The sequence below is a fragment of the Hyaena hyaena genome, unplaced genomic scaffold (genome assembly GCF_003009895.1).
Source record: "Hyaena hyaena isolate Hyena2069 unplaced genomic scaffold, ASM300989v1 scaffold_46, whole genome shotgun sequence".
Classification (NCBI taxonomy): domain Eukaryota; kingdom Metazoa; phylum Chordata; class Mammalia; order Carnivora; family Hyaenidae; genus Hyaena; species Hyaena hyaena.
The window spans coordinates 3,239,949-3,263,285 of record NW_024080678.1 but is presented as its reverse complement, the minus strand read 5'-3'; the positions used below and the strand labels follow the sequence as shown (position 1 = coordinate 3,263,285).

Here is a 23,337-nt window from a genome sequence, read left to right as displayed (position 1 = left end):
CTTCCCTCACTCCGCGAGAAAGAAATTATGGTCTTCCTGTAGTTTTCTAACAACACCTCGCACAGTAAAATCGCTGGCTGGGTAAAAGCACATCTCTGCTTTTTCACATCCGTGGGGACCGCAGGGCTCTCTATTTCCTACACCTGTAGCCAGGTCTCTCCTCCATTAGGGTGGGAATTGCTCTTAGGCCATTCAGGGACCCCCATGCACGGGAGCTCGTTTTTGTGCAAAGCAAAAGAAATAAAGTAAATCGTTCAGCTGAGTGAAAACCTGGGTCTAAATGCGAAACGCAGGGGGCTCAGAGGTGTGTGTGCATGTGTGTGCACTCTTCCTGACTTCTTGTGCTGTCTTCCAAGTGACCATTGTCACTATTTTCTTTTCTTTTTCTCTTTCTTCCCCCTGGCTTTATTGAGGGAAAATTGACATATAACATTGTGGACCTTTAAGGAGTACAAGGTGTTCGTTTGATACATTTATATATTGCAACATGATTACCACCTTTAAGAGCGTCGGCTAATACCTCCATCCCGTCACACGATGACCATTTAAGACCCACTCTTTTATCAAGTTTCAAGTGTATGATACAGTGTTATTGACTATAATCACCTTAGACCCCCAGAACTTAGTTGTCTCATAACAGGAAGTTTGTGCCCTTGAAGCAATATGTCCCCATGTCCCCCACTCTCTTGCCCCTGGTAATCACCATTTCTCCGTTTCTGCTCTCCGTTTCTCTGAGCTTGATTTAGAGTCCACATATAAATGAGAATACAGAGTATTTGTCTTTCTCTGTCTGAGTTATTTAAGTTAGCATAATGCCCTCAAGTTCCATCTCAAGTTGTTGCAAATGCTAGGATTTACTTCTTTCTTGTGGCAGAATAATATTCCATTATGTACGTATGTATATTTTTTTCACACCTTCTTTCTCCATTCATCCATTGACAGATACTTAGGTTGTTTCCATATCTTGGCTATTATGACTAATGCTATAGTTGAACATGGGGGTGCAGATGTCTCTTTGAAATCCTGTTTTCATTTCCTTTGGATACCAACCCACAAGTGGGATTACTGTATCATATGGTAGTTTTAATTTTTTGAGGAACTTTGACACTGTTTTCTATGGTAGAATGATGACTGTACCAATACTATTTCCACCAGGAGTGCCCAAAGGTACCCTTTTCTCCACATCCTCACCAACACTTGTTATTTCTTAGCTTTTTGATGCTAGCCATTCTCACAAATGTGTGCTAACTCATTGTGATTTTGATTTGCATTTCTGAGCACATGGGGTTTCTAAACAGTTTAGGGGCTTTTTTCCCCTTAATGTGTGAAGTCTCTGAATTCTTGGGAGTCTGTATCCCTGGGTGTGAGATCTTTGAGTTGCTGGGAAGTCTGTGTCACGGTGTGTCTGGGCTATTGGCAGGTCTGTGCTCACATTTTGAGCTGTCTGGCTGTTTGGGGATCTGTATCCTAGATTTGGGGTCTCCTAGCCTCTTGGTGTGGTCTGTACAGGATTGGAAGCCCCTCGATTCTTTGTGGGTTCTGCATCCTGGATTGGGGGTTCTGAACCCAGAATGTGAGCTCTCTGAGCTGTTTAAAGGGTCTGTATCAATGTTTGAGATCTGTTGGCTGTTTGGAGCCTTTGTTCTTGAGGGCCCTGAACTGGCAAGCTGTTTCCCAGGGTGTAAGGTCTCTGGCTGCTTGGGAGTCTGTATTCTTGGTGTATGATCCGTCAGATATGTATCCAAGGTGTGTCCATCTGCAGGTTTCTGCACTGTGTCTGTATCCATTTTCAGATTGTGAGGTCTCTGAAGCATTAGGGAGTCTGTACACAGAGTATAGCATTCTGAACACTTGGGTATCTGTGTTCAGTGGAGTGAATCCCTTGAGCCATTTGCAGGTCTCTGTGAGCTGTGTGGGCATCTTTCTCCAGAGTTTGAGAGCTCTGAGAAGTTCGGTTGTCTGTGTCCGAGGTGTGAGTTATCGAGTAGTTTGAGGGTCTTCGTATCAGAGTTCGAGGTCTCCAAATTGTTTGTTCAGTGTCTCACATCCATCTGCTACTGGGGATTTATGAGAAAGAGTGGAATTCCTGAACTTTATGGTGGTCAGTGTTTCAAGATGTGAATCTAAAATATGTAAAAGCAACTCGTACAACTCAGTGACAAAAAAGCAATCTGATTATAAGATGGGCAGAGGATCTGAATAGGCATCTTCCCAAAGAGGATGTCCAGATGGCCAATGAACACATGATGAGTTGCTCTACATCACTCCTCATCCAGAAAATGCAAATCAGAACCACAACGAGATATCCCCTCCCACTAGCCAGAATGATTATTTGTAAAAAGACAAGAAACAAGTGTCGGCAAGAATATGGAAGAAAAGGAACCCTCAAGCAGTGTTGGTGGAAATGCACACTGTAGCCACTATGGAAAACAGTATGGAGGTGCCTCAGAAAATTACAGTTAGGGTTACCACAGGTTGTAGCAATGCCACATTGCTGGGTATCCATCCGAAGAAACAAAAACACGAATTGCAAAAAATATATGCACCCCTATGTTTACTGTACTTTATTTACAAGCTAAAATAAGGAGACAGCCTATGTCCATTGATGGATGAGTGGATAAAGAAGATGTGGTGTGTGTACTCAGCGGAATACTATGCAGCCACGAAAACCAATGAAATCTTAGTTTGCAACAACGTGGAATGACCTTGAGGGTATTATGCTAAGTGAAATGACTCAAACAGAAAAACACAAATACCACATGATTTCACTTATATGTGGAATCTAGGGAGGAAAAAAAAAACCCAGATTCATAGATAGAAAAAACAGATTAGTGGTTGCCACAGGAGAGGGTAATGGGGCAGTGAGCAAAATGGGTAAAGGGGATTAAAAAGTACAGCCTGCTGGGGCGCCTGGGTGGCTCAGCCAGTTAAGTAAGTGTCTGACTTCAGCTCAGGTCATGATCTCGCAGCCTGTGAGTTCAAGCCCCACATCTGTGCTGACAGCCCAGAGCCTGGAGCCTGCTTCAGATTCTGTGTCTTCCTCTCTCTTTGCCCCTCCCCCACTCACACTCTGTCTCAAAAATGAATAAATGTTAAAAAATTTTTATAAGTACAAGCTTCTGGTTATAAAATAAATAAATCATGAGGATGAGGAATATAGTCAATAAGTGACAGATGGTGACTACACTTATGGTGGTGACCATTTCACAATGTACACAAGTGTCAAATTGCTGTATTGTGTACATCTGAAATTAATATAATACTATACATCGATCATGCCTCAATAAATAAAAATAAATTTTAAAAACACCTTAGGACAGATACCTTCATCGATTTCAGAGGCCTCACACCCTGAACATGTACTCAAGATATTTCAGACTCAGACTTTGAAACCTACCCCCTTAATGAGTTCACAGACCTCATACCTTGAATACAGGACCTCAGAAGCCATAGATTCAAACTTGGAACACATGCCCTCAAAGAGCTTAGAGACTTCACACACTGAACACACACTGTGAAAGACTTTAAACTCGTACATAGTCACTATTTTCAAATCCCCACTGCACACCTGATGAGAAACTGCCCTTCCTCTGAAATCCATCTGGCCCAATCATGTGACCAGGCTGCAGAGATGTCCACCCTTCTGATCTGATTGGGGTCTGCCAGGAAATGGAGGGTTTGCAACATAAAATAGCCTCCCACCCCACAGACCCAGAGATGCCCCTTGGCCCAGGAACATACAGGGGTCTGATCCAAGTCACCATTGCTGGCCTTTATTAAATGCTTTGCCATATGCTGGGGACTGTTTGAAGTGCTACACACAGATTAATTAATATCTAATGTTCCCCAAACCTTACGAAGTGGGTACTGTTATTATGTCTACTTTACAGATAAGGAAACTGAGGCACAGATAGGTTAAGTAACATGTCCCAGGTCATAGGACTAGTAAGTATGAAGCCAGGACATGGATTCAAGTGGCCCAGACCCCAGGCCCATAGTTCTAACCACTCAGGTTCTGTCTAGGCAGTTTCTGCCTATGCCGCCACCCCTTATACTTTGTCATCTAGAATAACAGCAGGTCTTGGGAAGATGCTAAGCGGTGGCCATTTATTTAGCACCTACTGTGTGCTAGTTATCTCCCCACTTTACAGGTTAGGGGGCTGTTGGTGGGACACTTTATAGAAGGAGGCACCAGGGACTTATGCTCCTTGTGACTTAGGCTCCAAAGCCATCTTCTGCCCATGGGACTCCCCTGCCCCCTGTGTCCTGGGGGTGGCACCTTATCTGCCTGCTTTCTCCCACCACCTTGCCTGCTGTCACCAGCTCGAATCTGACTTGACCTTGAGGCTCCAGCTCTTCTCTTTGCAACAGTCCTGGGTCTGCTGGGTGGCAGAAAAAGTAAGCTGTTTCCTTAACTCCTGCTGACCAAGTGCTCCTTGTCTGTAATGTCCTCAGGAGACTTAAATGTTTAGGAGGATTGGGCTCCAGAGTCCCATCGCCTAGATCCAAATCTCACCACCTTAATTAGCTGTGCAGCCTTGGGCAAGTTAGTTAACCTCTCTGGACTCTTGTTTCTTCACCCATAACGTGGACATAATAAAAGCAGCCCCCCTCAGAGGTTGGTGCCGGCACAAAGTGGGGTCAAGAACATGAAACACCTGCACAGACAATGCCTGAAAGGAAGAAATTGCTCATGACCTGGTCATTATTAGGTAGCATTGCCCTGGGTCTCTGCTGTTCCTGAAGTAATAATGCAGGCTCATACCTAGGTATTGCTTTATAATTCTTCAAGACTTTGAACATTTTCTCCAGTGAACCTCAAAACAGACACTGTTGTTATCCAGGAACATAGTGCTGCCCCATTCTACAGAGGAGAAAATCAAGGCCCAGCAGGATTAGGTAACTCTCTTAGCATCACATAGATATTAAGTGATAGAGTTCTAGGAGCCAGATCTTAAACCCAGATGCCCAGAGATACAACCAGTTTTTCTGGTCCTTGGCCCTAGAGCTAGACTCAGCCCTCTTCGAGGATGCTAATAACCCTCTTCCAGATGCTTCTCTTCCTTATCGTAATTCTGAGGACTGAGCATGAGCTTCCAAGGGCCACTGTCCATCCTGGTGCCCCCTCGTGCAGCGCAGAGCCTTTACTGCACGGCCTGGTGACCACGTGTGTGTCCTTCTCACAGACATGCCAAGGAGTTTGGTTTCAACATTCACCCCATTTAAGGCCTCGGCACTGGCCTTCAGGGTGTGTGTGTGATGCCCCTGCAGACCAGAGTGCGCACTTCGAGAGCAGGGAGACAAAGGCAGTCGGTTCCTCTGAGTCTCCAGGCTATTTTTAGTCCCTTATCTCTCAGTTTTTGACTCCTTTGTCTCCAGAATGATGATTTGTGTGTAGAAAATATAGTAGTCGATTGTTCCGGCTAAATGATCATCAAGTTTGGAAATCATTTTCTAAGAAAGAAAATACAGTATTTCATTAGCTTTCCTAAATAGTATGTGTAAGACTTAGAAATTCCATTAACTAGACTAAATTCAGTACGTGAAAGGATGCTCTAGTTTAAGAAAAAAAGAGAGAGAGAGTATTTTTCAGTCTAGGCAACGTACAGACACGTCTACACATAAATTTTCCAACCTCATTTAATGCGACACGAAGCAGAAATTGCTGTCTCCAGCTTGCAGGAAGTTTTGTTCATTCAGACATCCAACAAATAGGTATCAGACACCTACTCTGCCAGGTGCTGTCTTTGTGGGTTACCCAGTCCCCAACAGTTGTGCAAGGCAGACTTTATTATCCTGTTTTACAGATAGGAAGGCTGAGGCTAATGGAGGTTATGAAACTTGCTTGAAGTCACACCACTACTGTGAGTTCTAGAACAGAGGACTTGGCCAGTGGAGTTAACAACACAGTCTCCTTGTCTCTCTCCCCTCCCCGCACTCCCATTCATCTTCCAAGTTGCAGGGTAGGCTCCTAGTTCTGAGCCGGGCAGAGCTGAGCTCGCCTCTCTAAGTAAACAGCCCCAGAAAAGTGCGGGGCTTCGGGGCTTCTAACAAATGCAAGAAATTGGGATCTCGGTGTTGGTGGTTAGAGTGTCAGTGACTATTAGCACATATAATTACCTACCAGCTGGCCGAGGTTTCCTAGTGGGAAACAGCCTGGGTACCAGCTGGGACAGAGCAACCAGAGTCAAGGATTCTCAGGTCTGATGCTAGGACAGCCATTGATTTTCAGAGTGACCTTGGCCAAATGCTGCTGGAGCTCTCTGCTTTTGTCTTTATTCCGCTACAGTAAAGCCTCACCATGGTGATCGGGTTTATTCAAAAGGAACACCATTTGATGCAGCTGCAGTTTGTAAGCTGACAGGGGTGACCCATTTATTCTTCCTTAATTAAAATATCAGATAATGTAAACCTGGGAAATTCAGCCTTTTATTTCTTTTCTTTTTCCTCTCCTTTGGGAGGTGGGGGAGGAGGGTAGAAGAATAAAAGAAAGAACAAATAATACATGCTGGCAGGGTTTTACATTTTCTTATTAATAATTGGTCTTGAAACAGTTTAGAAATACAAAGAATAAATACTGTTTATTTCCCTGTATGTGTAAGAGGCAATTTTTCTGCTCCAGAGTGGGGCCATATTAAAGTAATGATAACAAGGGATGTTCTCAAATCCTATCTTAGCTGATAAACGGCACCTATGATTTAGGGGTTGTTAGAATCATGAGCTCGCTCCAGGAAACAGTGACGATTTCTGCAAGTGTTTCCTAAATTCAAACCAGATTTTGAGCTGTCCCAGAATGGATAAGTTTAGGGGGTGGTAAGGTGTGAAGAGTATCAGGATGGGATTCAGGAGACCAGGGTCCTTACATCCTTTCCTTTACTCTTTTGTTATATTATTGAGCACTTATTAGGTGCCAAACACCACTCTCGATGCTCTCATCTGGGTCTGCAGCTGTGTAACAGGTAACTTCCCCCATCTCACAGGACAAGATTCATTCCCTGTAAAGATGGGGGCGACAGCTGCTTCGTGGGATGGAGAACCCCAGGAGGGCGCCAAGTATGAATGTAATGAATTGCACCACTGTTTGACCTTGTACTTTAAAAAAATTTTTTTTAATGTTCATTTATTTTTTGAGAGACTGAGCATGAGGGACGGAGGAGCAGAGAGAGAGGGAGACACAGAATCTGAAGCAGGCTCCAGGCTCTGAGCCTTCAGCACAGAGCCTGACACAGGGCTCGAACTCATGAACCTCGAGATCGTGACCTGAGCCGAAGTCAGATGCTTAACCAACTGAGCCACCCAGGTGCCCCGATCTGCTACTTTTAACCCTTGTCAGGTCTCCTGGACACCTTTTGAGGTTAACAGACTTTTGCCATGTGTCCAATTTGGGTCAAACCGGGTTCTAAGGTGAAGGTTACACCCCAACAGTACCTGTCCCAAAATTCTAGTGCCTCCCTCACAGAGGTTCGGGTTTATTTATCAACACGTATGGGGTGCTGGTGGTCTGTGAGGCCCTGTGAGGGCGTAGGGATGCCACGTCAGGGCCACAGCATCTGGTGATTACTGAGTCACTTAGGAGACAGGCATCATGTTGCTGAAGCCGTTGGTCCTCATTCCCATGAAAATCTGTGGCCCTTTAAGAAGAGGATCAGCCAGGGGCGCCTGGGTGGCTTAGTCGGTTAAGTGTCCGACTGACTTTCGCTTAGGTCATGATCTCGCGGTTTGTGGGTTCGAGCCCCACGTCGGGCTCTGTGCTGACTGCCAGCTCAGAGCCTGGAGCCTGTTTCGNCTCTGTGCTGACTGCCAGCTCAGAGCCTGGAGCCTGTTTCGGAGTCTGTGTCTCCCTCCCTCTCTGACCCTCCCCTGCTCACGCTGTCTCTCTCTCCTAGAAATAAATAAAAATATTTAAAAAAAAAAAAAAAAAAAAGAAGAGGATCAGCCATGTGAGGGGACTTCCGGTCCTGGTGTCAGAAGGAGATGCTCTCCATCATTCTCCCCCATCTGTATGGATCCAGACCTTGTTCTGGGCTCAGAGGGGACAGGGACCCCAGGACTCAGACACTGCTGGGGAAATGCAGACGATAGACAAGAGTGAAAAATGGGCAAGATGATCTCACAGAGTCCGAGTGCCACTAAAGAAAGGGAAGCAGTGTGGAACAGATAGGAAGTGAGGAGAGAGCATCGGTATTCAGAGAGCACCTTGGGCTCCCAAGGGGAAGGACAGTGTCATACTCCTGATTTAAAGGTGCACTTGGTATCATAGGCAGAAGACAGCGGAGAAAAGTGGGGGGAAGGGGATCCGGAGCCACATCCACGCCAGCCATTTCCCTCGGTCATTTCCATATCGACCTCTGAATCCAGACCTGAGGCCTCCCGTTCCCTCCCTCAGAGGGTCACCCGTGGAGGCAGAGCACCTGGGCCCTGGCCTGGCTCTGTGGGCCCTGGAAGGCTCCCCAGCCTCTCACCGAGTCAAGAGCTGCTCTCTCTTCTTCCTTGGAATGCCCTTGTCCTTGCCTGGCTCTGGAAAATTCCTGCAGCTCCCCGCGGCCTCTCCAGCGGGGCTGGCTCTGGAAGAGAAGCCACAGAATGCCCGTCCCTTCCTCACCTCCAGCGGACTTTAAATCCATGCTGCAGGCCCCATGGTGACCTGGCAGGGCCACCGCTGTCCCCACACTGATGTCAGTGCATTAGCACCTCCTGGAAGACCCAAAGCTGCCCTCTCCCTGATCCCAAGAGAGTGCTGAGGCTACTAGCTGTTCCCCCCAACAGTGTCAGGGACAGGCCACGAAGCTAGCCAGGCTGTCCAGCTCTCAGCGGGCTGACATCCCGTGTGTGTCCCCCATGGCGGGGCGGGGGAGGGGCGTGTCCCCCAAGGAATTACAGAGAATTGTGGTAAGTGTTCTGATACAGGACCATAAAGATCTGGCTCTGGGAGAGCTGGAAACACAAGAGGTCCCTTCAGTCTGAATGCTGACAAATGAACAGACTGATCAGGTGGAGACAGTGAAGAGAGGAGAGGAAGGGAACTAAGTCTGCGTGGAGGTGACCACACGTGTCAGGGCCTCAGAGCGGGAGAGCATGTTGGCGGAAACCTAAGGAATTCACACCATTCAAGCACCACCACCCTGAGCGGCCCCCTGTGGGCCAGGCTCTGGACCAGGCTCTGGAAACGGGGCTGAGCTCATCTGACTATTTGCAGGACGTAGGAGCATCACGGATGTTTAAGCAGGGAGACATCATCAGATTTGTATTTTAGGAGGGGCTGGCGGCTGCGTGGATAATGGGCTGAGGAGCACAGGGGTGGGGCCGGATTCTTGAAGCTGTTTGGGGAACCCAGGTGAGAGCCTCAGGCACCCCGACTGAGAGGTGGGGAGGGCCAGAGACACAGCGGAGGCGGAAGAGCAGGACTTGGTGATGTATGTGGCGTGAGGGAGGGAGGGGTACCAGGCACGTCCCTGGCACCCATGGGCTGGGGTGTTTAGTGTTTCCTGGGGACAGAGATCCAGTCTGGGAAGGTGAACAAGTCCCCAGGATGGACGGTGATGATGGTTGCATAACAATGGGAAGGTGCTTAATGCCGCCGAACCCGCACACTGTAAAATGCTTAAAACGGTAATCTGTGTTGTATATATTTGGCCACAATTTTTTTAAATGGCCGTGGCATGGTAGCAAATGGAAAAGAGGATGCAGGATACTGTATAAGGTGCCACCCTCGTGTGATGTATGCACATGTATTTGCTACATGTTGGGCTGTCGCTGGAAGGGCAGGGACGAAGCAGGTAACCAGGGTCATATCCGTACCCACAGAGGGGAATTGGAAAACAAGTGTATGGGTCTCCTGTGGCTGCTGTAACAAAATACCACAGAGAGGACGTCTTAAAACACCAGACATACTGTTTTGGAGGCCAGAAGTCCAAACTCAAGGGCCATGCTCCTTCCAGATTCTCTGGAGGAGGACCCTTCCTTTCTTCAGCTTCTAGAAAAGCCAGCTATTCCTTGGCTTGTGGCATCACAACCGCAATCTCTGCCTCTTCCTCCCATGGCCCTCTCTCTGTATCTCTGCCCAAATCTTTATCTTCTCATAGGGACCCTAGTCATGTTGATTTGGGACCCACCCCAATGACCACATCTTGATGTGCTCACATCTAGATAGACTCTATTTCCAAGTAAAGTTACATTCACGTGTAAGGGGGTGGAGGGTTAGAACATCAACATACTGAAGGGGAACATAATTCAGCCCATGACCCTGGGGGACAAAGATGGCAGAGAAACCCACTTGACCCTTAGATTCTGCAGCGTGTGGTAACCTCTTCCCCTCCCCCAATTTTTCACATTAAAGATTCACTCTGAGGCTTCTGTCTTGGGAGGGTGTATAGCTTAGGGATGCTTTTAACAAATAGAGGACAAGGAAAACATGAGAGTAATAATGGATTCAGTTTTGAAAATGTCAGAGGCAAGTTGCCATCCCAGCTGCTTGTCTGCAGAAATGAGAGCATCCATGTAGGGCTTCTCCACCAGAGTAAGGTTGCCAGGGAGTCAGGTGCTCCCCGAGCATCTGATAGAGAGGAAGCAGAGCTCAGTGGTTAGGAGTGTAGACCTTGCAGCTTGACTACCTCAGTTCAAATCCCGGCTCGGCTATTTACTCCCTGTGTAACCTTAAGCAAGTTGCTTACCTCTCTGGGCCTCATTTTCTATATATGCAAAATGAGGACAATAATATGCCCACCTCATAAAGTTGTAGGAAGGATCGAGTTTAAAATAATATGGATTTATTAGTACCATTTAGCATGTAAACTGCGTAGTATACTTGTGTCATAGTAGATGCACATTAGATATTAGTGGTTATCCTTATTCCTCCACTCTGGACCAAGAAGGTTACCTCCTGGTTACCAAAAACAATAGCCTCAGCTTCATCTGATAGAGAGCGGAAATAAGTATCTCGATGACATGTGATAGTATAGTATCTGGGATATGGATTGTAGCCCAGGCTGTGGCCAGGCGTGCCTCCACCCTTCTCTCGCCACTGGTGAGGCAGCCCCTCAAGGGTGCAGGAACATAATCCACCTGACCAACTGGCTAGGGAGCCACTCTCCCTACCCCAGTGGCAAGTAGGAGATTTTGAAGGCCATCAACAGTTAGACAACCACACTTTTTCAAAGCAATCGAGCACCCATCACCAGTTGCATTTGTGACCTTAGGTGGGGTCAGTAGTGGGAAGGAGATAGCAGAAAGAAAGGAGGATGTATGCAGACAAAGGCAAACATGGCTCCTAATTGGCAGGGCCTTGCCCCAAGCGAGCAGAAGTTAGGGAAGAGGTTAGGAGGTATAGAATATTCTAGAAGAAAGGGCCGTGCAGTATGGACTTTATCTCAGCTGGCATACTTGGCTACAGCAGACATCAGCTACCTGAGGGGCACCTGGGTGACTCAGTCAGTTAAGCATCCGACTTTGGCTTAGGTCATGATCTCACGATTAGTGGGCTCAAACCCCACATCGGGCTCTGCTGATAGCTCAGAGCCTGGAACCTCCTTCAGATTCTGTGTCTCCCTCTCTCTGCCCCTCCCCCACTCACGCTCTGTCTCTCTGTCTCTCAAATACGAATAAACATTAAAAAAAGAAGACGACAGCATCAGATACCTGAATTCTGGGGCTTACCACAGAGCTTGGCACTTAGTTGGGGCACAGTAGAATGAATGAATGAATGAATGAATGAATGAATGAATGAATGAATGAATGAAGCAGAAGGTTGTTACTAAGTATGTTGCTGCTACTATAGTAAATGACGACTTTTCCTGGACTAACACGGATGAGAACAGGCTTCAGCATGGAAATGTGGGTAAACAAGTGCGGAGCTCAAAGAGAGGTTGCCACTAAAGAGGTCTTTGTGGACAACGCTGGCAGATGGGTGGCCACTGATGTCACGGGTGTGGGTGAGAGTGTCCCAAAGAAGGGACTGGTGTAGAGGACTCACCATGACACAAGGGAAGAGAGGCCCGAGGTCAGAGAAGAACCCAAAGAACATGAGGTAGCGGTCACCAAGGGAACAGAGACACAGAGGGACCACCAGAACCCCAGGTTGGCACGCCAGCATGGAAGACGCAGACGAAAGGACACCACCGGGTGTGCCAGTGAGGGGACCACAGCACCCTTTGCTTTCTACAGCCTGCTGTGGGCGGACACCATATTGCAGGCGACAGAGAGTTTGCCAACACTTGGAATCTGTTCTGAGCTTTCCAAGTGTTAAAAGCAAAACAGAAACACATTTGATGCTTCACAACAACACAGAGAACTACATCTTAAATGGCATTTGGGGCTCGCTTCCAAATTGGAGCTTCCGATCCCAGCTGGCAGTTTGAGGGTGTGTACTTTGCCATATGGGATTTGGCTTCCTGGGAACAAGGACTTTTTTTTTTTTGTTTCCTCTTGAGTCTGTTAAATTTCTGTCCAGGGTGCTTTATTATCTGCCGGTAAGTCTCTCAAATTTAAAATATTAGTTTAAAATACTGTTTACACAGGAATATTCTCCTCCCTTAGCAATTAGGCAACCAGTACTTATTACAAAGGCATGTACTTAGTACAAAGTACTTTGTACAAAACCAGGACAACAAAGGTGCCTTGAGTAACAGCGAAGGAGCGAGTCTTAATTATTCAGCAGGTTCGTAGGCGTCCCGATATTCCATGTGTCACCATTTTTCCATCAGCTCATTAAATTGTTCTATAAAAACATTAAGAAACACCAGACTTGGTGATCTCAAACCCTTTCTAGCCCTAAAGGGGTTTTCAGTCTTGTGGCCTGACATTCGATGCGCACCTGGGAATGACACTTTTACTTGGGGCGGGGGGAGGAACTGAGGCATACAGAAGGTGAAGGACATGAGTGGCGGTCCAGCTTGTGGTCTCTCCCGTATGTTAGCAGATGATAGAGGGACTAACAAGCAAGAACCTGCCTGGCCCAGACACTGTCCTGGGGGCTTCTCAGGCTCCATTCAGCTCTTTGAAGGGGCTTGATTCTCCTGGGCACATCTGAGGACACTGGAGCTCCAGGAGGCTAGGAAACCGGCCCACCATCACACGTAGAATGCGTCCCATCTTGGATTTGAACCAAGTCTGTCTACAGACTCCAAAGCCCCGTTCTCTCTGCTGAAGGGGGTGGCTCCAGTCAAAGAACCAACACTGGGAAGTTTGAAAGTAACTTTGAATGAGGCCCACATTCATCTTGAAAGGCTCAGCCCCCAGCCTTAGATCCTCTTCAAAATTCAGGTGCAGGGCACCCGGGTGGCTCAGTCACTTGAACATCTGACTTCGTCTCAGGTCATGATCTCAAGGTTCGTGAGTTCGATCCCCGCATCGGGCTCTGTGCTGACACCTCAGAGCCTGGAGCCTGCTTCGGATTCTGTGTCTCCCTCTCTCTCTCTCTGCTCCTCCTCGGCTCATGCTCTGTCTGTCTCTCTCACAAAAATAAATTACCATTAAAAAAAAAAAAAGAAATTCAGGAGCATGGCAGCCTCTTATGCGAATCTAACATAGCATTGACCAGTGCCAAAGACCCCTGTGAAGGCTTCACATGGAAATATGCTACCACATGGCCAAGGACTCTATGAAGAAGACTCAGCCTCACTAGTAATCCTGAAGTGCTTTCAAAACCACACCTAGGCATGCCTTTCACACACATCAGATCAGCAAAAAAGTGACCGTCTAATGATACCAGATTTGAGCAAAGATCTAGAATAGTCAGAACTCCTATATACCGCTGAAGGGGACTCCTAATCCACTTTCAAGGAAACTTGGAAACACATAATTCTACTCTTAGGTTTATGCCCTAGAGAAACTCCTCCACATGGGAATAAGGAGATGTATACAAAGATGTTCATTTTGTGTTTATAATCACAAAATAAAGAAAAAGGAAAAGAAACAAGCTGTCTACAAGAGAAGGAATAAATGTACATTTGATGGCATACAAGTAGCAAGGAAAATAAATGAACCAGATCACATGTTATTACATAGCCAAATCCCAGAAATGTAATATTGTGTAAAAAAAAAAAAAAAAAAAAAGAAAGCAAAGCAAGGCAGGTTTTGTGTAGTGTGCTAACATTTACATGAAATTGACCAACATGCAAAACAGTCTGTATAGTATCAGGAATTTAATAAACGTAGTAAAACACATAAAGCATGCATAGGGATGATAAATGTCAAACGGAAGAGATCAGGTAATCTCAGGAAGGTAGATGAGAAAATGTAATCCAGAGCGGGGGTGTAGGGACCTTTGTGATTATAATGCTTTATTTTTTCTGCTGGGTGGGGTGGTGAGCATATTGTATTGCTTTTTATTTTATATGTGCCTAAATTAATTTATTAACAATAAAAGCTACTTAGTGTTTACAACAGCATATGTAGAAGGATATTCATAGGCATTATTTTTTTAAACTGTTAATTAGTTCAAATTTGGGGAACACTGGCAGAGTAAAATTAAATAGGCTTTAAAAAAAAAAAAAAACTTTCTCCGTGCATTTAACATCCTGTGTTTCTTATAAATCCCAAAGAGAAGGTTATCCTATTTAAATATTTTACCATAGAACAAGGGTTGGCAAACCAGAGCTGTCTGCCACCTCTTTCTATAAATAAAATTGCCCGGACAAACAGCCATACCCGTTTGCTTATTATATAGCCTGTGGCTGCTCTCACGTTTTGCTTTCACACAGTGGCAGCGTTGAATACTTATGACAGAGACCGTATGGTCCACAAAGCCTAAAACATTTCCTAGTCGGCCTTTTACAGAAATCATTTGTGCACCCATCACAGAGCATCCTATGGGACTAGCTAGTGTTACTGGGAATGTCGGAATTGTAACACTCAAACGTTGCCCTCGTACCGCGGGAACAGGTGTGTGTGTGCTTGTGAAAATTGTGAAATAGAAGACCTCTAGTTCTTTCTAGATTCCTTGGGGGATGACGTGTGTGCTTTTCTCTTTGAATCTCCAGCACCTAACACAATAGGTAGCGTGTACTTAGCACTTCCCGTGTGCTTTCCTGAACCGATTTTAATTTAAAAACCATTTGCAGGGGCGCCTGGGTGGCTTAGTCGGTTGAGCGTCCGACTTTCGCTTAGGTCATGATCTCGTGGTTCGTGGGTTCGGGCCCCGTGTCGGGCTCTGTGCTGACTGCCAGCTCAGAGCCTGGAGCCTGTTTCAGTCTGTGACTCCCTCTCTCTCTGACCCTCCCCTGCTCGCGCTGTCTCTCTCTCTCTCCTAGAAATAAATAAAAATATTTAAAAAAAATAAAAAAATAAAAAAAATAAAAACCATTTGCAGAATGGGTTCATTAGCATACAGATTCATGCAAAATACCCATAGTTTCGATAAGAGAGGAGTTAAAAAAATTCTCCCTCCTATAAGAATCCAGGCATAAGCAGTTGGGGCTGTTACGCATCTCCACCTCAGACGCAGGCATCTTCCCTCTTGTGGCTCCACCATTCCTTAGGTGAAACCTTCCGTGGCACCAATGGCTGACCCCACCCTCAGGGACTTCCTCTCCCTCGTGGGCAAAAGAGAAGCAGAAGGATAGAGCAGGCCCCAGAGATTACACACATCACTTTCCCTTACTTCCTGTTGGTCAGCGCTTAGTCATTTGGCCACATCTGATGGTCAGGGAACTGGGGAGCTATCATCTTTCTCTGGGCAGCTAAAAATTCAGGTCCTAAAACAATACATGAAGGAGATAAAGGACTCTCTGAGGGACTATAACCAGTCTCTGCCAAATATGGGATACATTAAGGGCTTGCCAGAATTAGGGGTGACTCTTTTCTCTAAAGGATAGGCATTATTTTCGACTCTTTTAAAATAAGCCATGATGCCAAAGCAAGAGATGTGTAATGATGCTTCCTTATTTTCTACTCAAAATCACAGCACATTCAGAAATGAGCACATGAGTTTCATTCTCTGGGGTGTTTGTAGCCCTTCCATTTGAGAGATCTCTTTTTTCACGTATTTGAACAGACCCAGAATTTCTACTTGGCAGGGAGGCAAACACAGTGGGTTTTACCACTAACTGGCCACCTACTTCTTTTTTTAAATTTTTTTTAACACTTATTTATTTTTGAGAGACACAGAGAGAGCACAAGTGGGGAAGGGGAAGAGAGAGAGAGGGAGACACAGCATCTGAAGCAGGCTCCAGGCTCTGAGCTGGCTGTCAGCACAGAGCCCGACGCGGGGCTCGAACCCACGAACCGTGAGATCACGACCTGACCTGAAGTCAGACGCTTATCCAACTGAGCCACCCAGGTGCCCCTCTGGCCATCTCCTTCTAAGGAGGAGAAAGGTTCCAGGCCCCTTGGGACCTCTCGCAAGGTAGAAAAGATTAGCTGGGAGGAGGACATGGAATCATACTTCCTTTACCTTATCCGTGTCAGGTTAATGAGCCAGCCCTTTTCTGTGCTTTGGTAGCAGCATTAAACGGCAAGCAGACACAATTTTTGGACAAAGATTTCTCCTAGGAACTTTGTGCCATTACATGTTCCATTTGCTGCAATAATATATAGAGAAAAAAAATTTTTTTCTTAGAAAGGTGCATAGAGATCTTGGTGTGACTTACTTCAGCTCCGAACAGTGTCAGTTTGTTCATCTTTTTGCTACCGAAAAGAAAGGAAAAACTCATCCACTAGGGGACTCAAAGCCTATGGAAAGGGATTTGGCTTTTTTGGGAAAGTGTGTTGAGGAGGGGGGCCGGGGGCTGGTATCCAAGTCAGGCCTGTCCTCCTCTGAATTGTCATTTCACGATTCATTTCTGAAGCCACCATTTTAGTGTCACGCTTACAGAATCCTGTAATGGGAACTGCTTGATATAGAAAAGAATGCAAGAAAAAATGTTATTACCCTCCCCCAAGATTTCTCAACCTCAGCCTGTCTCAGCTGTGGACATTCGGGTCCGGATTATTCTTTGTTTGGGGAGGGGGTGCTGTCCTATGCATTGGAAGCGTTTAATAACACCAGTCTCCTGTACCTAGCAGACACCAGGAGCACCTCGTTAATTGTGACCACCCAGACTGTCTCCAGACATTGCCAGATGTCCCCTGGGTGACAAAAGCACTCCCGGTTGAGAGTCGCCGCCCTACACAAGCCTAAAGGTTCCCATAGAGAGACTTGCTAAGTGACCCAAGAGGAAGGCCTGGATTCTGCTCCCAAATGCATCTCTGACTGCTTCAGATTACTTAACCCTTTCCAGACTTCCAGTTTCCCGATCTTAGGAAGGTTAGGAGTTGGCCAGAGTGCTCTCTTTGAACACCAGCGTTCTGGAACGCTGCAAGCCAGAAGCCGTTATGTGGGCTTTGTGTCTGGAATAGGACTTGAAGGAAAGCAGGATACGGGCAGAGGATCTGAAATGAGGGGCACACCATGCATGCAGTCGGGAGGTATGTGTGCCTAGGGGGCGGCAGGCCGTGTTGGCTGGAAGAGGGAGAAAGAAGAAACGGAGGCGCCTGGGTGGCTCAGTCAGTTGAGCGTCCGACTTTGGCTCAGGTCATGATCTCACGGTTCATGAGATCAAGTCCCGCATTGGGCTCGCTGCTGTCAGCGCAGATCTCAATTCAGATCCTCTGTCCCTTTCTCCCTGCCCTTCCCCCACCTGCACTCTCTCAAAAGTAAAAAAAAAATAAATAAGTAAAAGAAAGAAGATGATGGGGAGCTCTCAGGAGGGCCACTTACAAGAGGGCCTCGGGTTTGAGGACTGTGAGTAGGAATTTATGTTTCTTTGGCACCCAGCCCAGCACCCGCATCCGGCAGTGACCCAGGCAGCATCAGCATAGAATCTATGTGTATGTGGAAGACTTTTGGTAGGACAGACAGGCAGTGGCTGGGGTGGTAAGAGCCGGGCTCCAGCAACAGCACTGCCTGGTTCAAATCTCATTCCTACCACCTGCTGGCTCTGTGACCTCAGTGAATTTCTTAGCCTCTCTGTGCTATAGTTTCTTCTTCTGTAGATGAAGATAAACTGTGTACGGTTAAAGTTAAGGATTAGATAAGATAATATATGTGAATGAGTGTGTGGGTGTGTGTATATCCTCATGTTTTACATGTATATACACACACCCACACACTCATTCACAGGTGTGTATAGGATATATACATATATATAGAATATATATATATCCTACATATGTATATATGTATGTGTGTGTATATATAAAATTAAAATAGTTCCAGGCACACCATAAATGATATGTGTTTGCTATTATTATTATTAGGGAACCAATAAAATATTCAAGTTTATTTATTTTCAGAGAGAACGTGAGCAGGGGAGGGTCAGAGAGAGAGGAGAGAGAATCCCAAGGAGCCCCGCACTGTCAGCGCAGAGCCCATTGTGGGTGCTCAATCCTACAAACTGTGAGATCATGACCTGAGCCAAAATCAAGAGTCAGACGCTTAACCAGCTGAGCCACCCAAGCACCCCAGGGAGCCAATAAAATGTTTTGAGTGTGGAAGCACTTAGTGTGTCTTGCATGCTGCCTGACAAGTAACAGGTGATCAGAATGATTAATGAAAAATTCTTAATACCTGTAACTGACCACATTCATCCTTAGCTAGTCCCGGGTCCAAACTCCAAGGCCAGGGCCAGGCAGGAAACACACGAGTGGACCCAGCGTGATGTAAGACAACAGAGAGGACCGGGCACGTGGGTACCCCACATGAAAGTTTTCAGTCTGTTTCCAGATCCTGTGCCGGCCAGCAGCATGGGACTTGGGCCTGCCCTGGCTTAGAGTTTGCCCTTCTGCACCCGCACCCTGCACCTTTTCCTGCTTCCTGAAACCCTCTTCCAGTCAGACCCCCTGCGCCTTACAGCAAGAACAGAACGTGGCTTTCTTCGTGGCTCTCTGAAAATCACAGGGCTGCTTTTCAATACAAGTGTAAACTGGCAGAGTCTTGGCCTTGTGCCCCCATCCCCCACCTCCCCCAGGATGACCTGCTGCAGGTAGGTGCCCAATAAACTGGGAAACTAGGGCCGGGCACCTGTGGCCCTGGTACACCCTCAGGGTCCCCCCCCCAGGCAGCCTGGCCAGTGCAGCCACCAGCACACTGAGAGCACATTGTCTTGCTATTGTCCTGGGGGCCACCAGACCCTTATAAACGAAACCCAGGAACCTTTCTCGTATGTACTCTGGAGCAGGAAACCCCTGCCTTGGACCTACAGACTCTTACATTCTTTTTTTTTTTTAATATTTTTATTTATTTCTAGGAGAGAGAGAGAGAGAGAGACAGCGTGAGCAGGGTAGGGTCAGAGAGAGAGGGAGACACAGACTCCGAAGCAGGCTCCAGGCTCCGAGCTGGCAGTCAGCACAGAGCCCGACACGGGGCTCGAACCCACGAACCACGAGATCATGACCTAAGCGAAAGCCGGACGCTTAACCGACTAAGCCACCCAGGCACCCCCAGACTCTTATATTCTTATCTGGAGACACAGAAATTAGGAAATAGGAGAAAGCAGCCCAGTCTGGCTCTTTAAATTCTAAGAAAGGTGTATTTCCATTCCGATGTATTAGGAGAGTAGCCATAAGGGGCAGTTACTTTCTTAGCTCCTGTATTAGTTAGGTGACAAGAGTATCTCAAAGTACCGTGGCTTAACTGAAATAGATGTTTATTTCTCCATCGTGTAATAGATCAGCCAGTGCAAGCTCATGGAGCACCTGTGCACCACAGGATCCCCCTGAAGACCCAAATTCCTTCCATCTTGTTGCTCTGCAATCTCTTTAAGCAAGTGTCAGCACAATATGGCCCATGAGTCAGCCTGGTGTGTTTTTTTTAATAAAAGTTTATGGGAACACAGTCATCCCTGTTTACTTACCAGTTGCCTCTGGCTGTCCTCAAGCCCCAGCAGCAGACCTGAATAGTCCTAAACAGACACCATCTATCCTAAGGCCTAAAATAGCAACTACCTCACTCATTAAGCAAACTTTGCCAACTTGGGGCACCTGGGTGGCTCAGTTGGTTAAGCATCTGACTCTTGGTTTTGGCTCGGGTCATGATATCACAGTTTCATGAGTTCAGGCTCCACATTGGGCTCTGTACTGGCAGCATGGAGCCTTATGGGGATTCTGTGTCTTCTCTTTCTCTCTGCCCTTCCCCTACTCACACTGTCTCTGTCCTTCCCAAAACAAAGAAACAAGGAAGGGAGGGAGGGAGGGAGGGAGGAAGGAAAGAAGGAAGGAAGGAAGGAAGGAAGGGAGGGAGGGAGGGAAGGAGGGTAAGAAAAACTTTGCCAGCTCTGCCTTAGTGCGTTGGGTTCACCTACACAGTCAGAGCTAGGACATTGGCAAGTCTGTTGATCAGCTGGGGAAGCAGAAATAGCACTTAGTCAGATGGCTGTCACTGGCCACAAGGGGAAATATAATTTCTAACTGGGCAGCCATGTGCCATGCCAAAACTCAGTGAGGGCAGAGATGCTTACTTAAAAGGAGGGGTGGAGAATGGATGCTGGAAGACAGTGCACATTGCCACCCATTTCTTTCCCAGATGATCCCCCTGGCCATGAATAAGTGTCTGCATGAAATAAGAGCAAAAACAGAGAAGATAAAATGTTGGGAGGGAGCAAGGGAGGAAAGCTGTTGCATAGTAAGGGATGGTACATGAGCACCAGAAAACATGGGATAAATGCAGAGAATGTCCATGTTTGGAGGCACCCGAAAGCTTGACTAGCCTAACATCCCCATTTTATGGATAAGGAAACCGAAGCTATTGAAGGAAATGGGATTTATCCAAAGTCACACACCTGATGGGAGGCACAACCATGACTTAAAACCACATTCAGGGGTGCTTGGGTGGCTCAGTCAGTTAAGCGTCCAACTTTGGCTCAGGTCATGATCTCATGGTTTGTGGGTTCGAGCCCCGCGTAGGGCTCTGTGCTGACAGCTCAGAGCCTGGAGCCTGCTTTGGATTCTGTGTCTCCCTCTCTCTGATCCTCCCCTGCTCACACTGTCTCTCTCTCAAAAATAAATAAAACATTTTTTTTTAAAAAGCCAGATTCATCTGAGCCTTTATCTTGGCCCTATTCCTGCCTTACCAGTTGCTTCCAGAACTGTTCTGTGCCCCTCTTTCCTGGCTAAGCCTTGACGTGGCCTCAGAATCCCCCCTTAACACCATACTCCAACCACCCACATTAGCGAATCAGAGTTGGTGCCTGAGATTAACCCTGTTTTCCATCCATGCCTGGTTTACATGTTATTTCATAGCCAACACATTACCCTAGTTCCTGTTGAGGTACTAGGGGTGTTGACCATCTGTAATGTGTGTGCTGCGTTTGAGATAGCTGACGTATATCCACATCTTCTAGAAATTCATAGTCTGTGTCAGTATTCCACATCCCACATCCTCTAGCCATGGGTCTATATTCAAACAGGACCTCCGGAATAGGCCAAATTGGTTTAGATGCACTGTCTCACTTATTCCTCGCAAAGCCTGAACTCATGTATGGCTCTCTCCATCTTATAGATGCGGAAATGGAGGGCCAGAGAGAGATGGGGGATCTTGCCCGAGGCTATGCAGCCAGGAAATAGGCTATATTGGCATATACATCAACATCACTAGTTGTCTCTGCCACCCTTCAGTGAGTTCCTGAGGATCCAGATAATGAAATCAGCACTGCTGTCTCCTTCTCGACATCATAAATCTCTCTGGCATCCCCCTGAGGGACATGGAAGGCCGGCGACTCTATCTCAGCTACTACTCTGAGTTAGGGTTATGTTCTCATTTTTCTCCCAAGACACCTCCATTTTCAAATACATGGTCACCAGTGGAGCCAACAACTTGCTCAATATCCTTCTGTCCGCACAGAATGAGAAGGCAGGGCTCGGTCCAGCTCGCCTGCTGCGGGACCCCAGCACCTAACCAGGTACCTGCCTGTCGCTGGCATTCAGTGAACAGTACATGGAAATGAGTGAATCATGGCATTTCTCCAAGTCTCCGAGTCTCTTATCTCATCCTAGCGGGCTCTCTGGATCCCCCAACGTGTGGCACACGGTAGGCACTCCTTAATGTCGGATTCTGTGGAATTCGGCTGCAACAGAATGTGGGAGATCACACACAAGTCTGGCATTGAGATGAGACCGGTCTGGCTTGAAATGGACGTGGAATGAGGCAAGTGACTTTAGGACAGGATACTTAACTCCTCTTGGTCTCTACTTCGTCATCAGTAAAATGGGGGTACAGACTCCTGCTATTGGGGTTCCTGCGGGGGTTTAAGCAGAATGCAAGCGTAGGCTCAGGAGTCAGACCCACAGGGTCGAGTGCCAGCTTTACCACCTACGAGCTGTGTGACTTTGGCAAGTAACAGAACCTCCATGCCTTGGGTTTTTTATCTGTAAAATAAAGAGAACAGTGCCTAGTCCATTGGGTTATCTTGAGGATGAGGTGAGCCATTACATGGGAAATGTTTAGCACAGGGAAAGCTACCTATAAATGCCATTATTAGAATTAACTAGAGAGTGTTAGGAAAACTGTAAATCTTCACTATTTCTCTGACTGCTGTTAATATCTTTCGTCTGTTCCAAGGCCACTGATGTGTTCTCCAGCCCTTGAGAACCATACTATACACCAAATCACGGGTCCTGGGGCCAGGGAGGCTGGGGGGTGGGGGGGCGGCTACATCCTCCCAGAGTCCTCCCCACAGTGGCGCACGCCTGCGCCTGTGCCCTGCCATGGTGGGCACTGGCATCTTCCCTGGGAGCGGGGCAATATGGCTCCACCCCTCACACACACCCTTCCCCCCCCCCCCCAGGCTGACCTCTGGCCACTGCCTCTGAGGAGGGCCTGGGCGGTTGCTCTGTCCGAGGTCGCCAGCCTACACGTAAGACCCAGATGAACAGGAACAAAAACCCGGAAGGGGAAGTGAGAAGCCACGGGAGCCATGGCAGAGCTGTCTCAGGTTCTGTCAGCAGGGCCGCAGTGAGGCCCAGGCTCAGAGGCGCTGGGCTCCATGGCCGCTGGAAGCACTAGAGACACGTGGGGCTGGAGATGGGGAGGTGGGGGCCTTCCAGATGGCCTGATGACATCCCTGGAAAGAGGACCTACAATTACAAAATAGTGGTACAGTACTGAGTATTATCATCACAACTGCGCTGAGTGGTTCAAAAGTTTTGTTGTTTTTTTTAAATTTATTTCTGAGAGAGAGAGAGAGAGACAGTGTGAGCAGGGAAGGGTCAGGGAGAGAGGGAGACACACAATCCCAAACAGGCTCCAGGCTCTGAGCTGTCAGCACAGAGCCCGAAGCGGGACTCGAACCCACGAACCTGAGATCATGACCTGAGCCGAAGTCGGACACTTAACTGACTGAGCCCCCCAGGAGGCCCTCAAAAGTTTGA

General features: G+C 47.2%; 1 protein-coding gene across 2 annotated transcripts in view; it reads left to right on the top strand.

The window, feature by feature from the left end:
* Positions 1-23,337, top strand: part of BTBD11 (BTB domain containing 11) — a 320,925-nt gene that overhangs the window by 240,137 nt on the left and 57,451 nt on the right. The window lies entirely within an intron of this gene.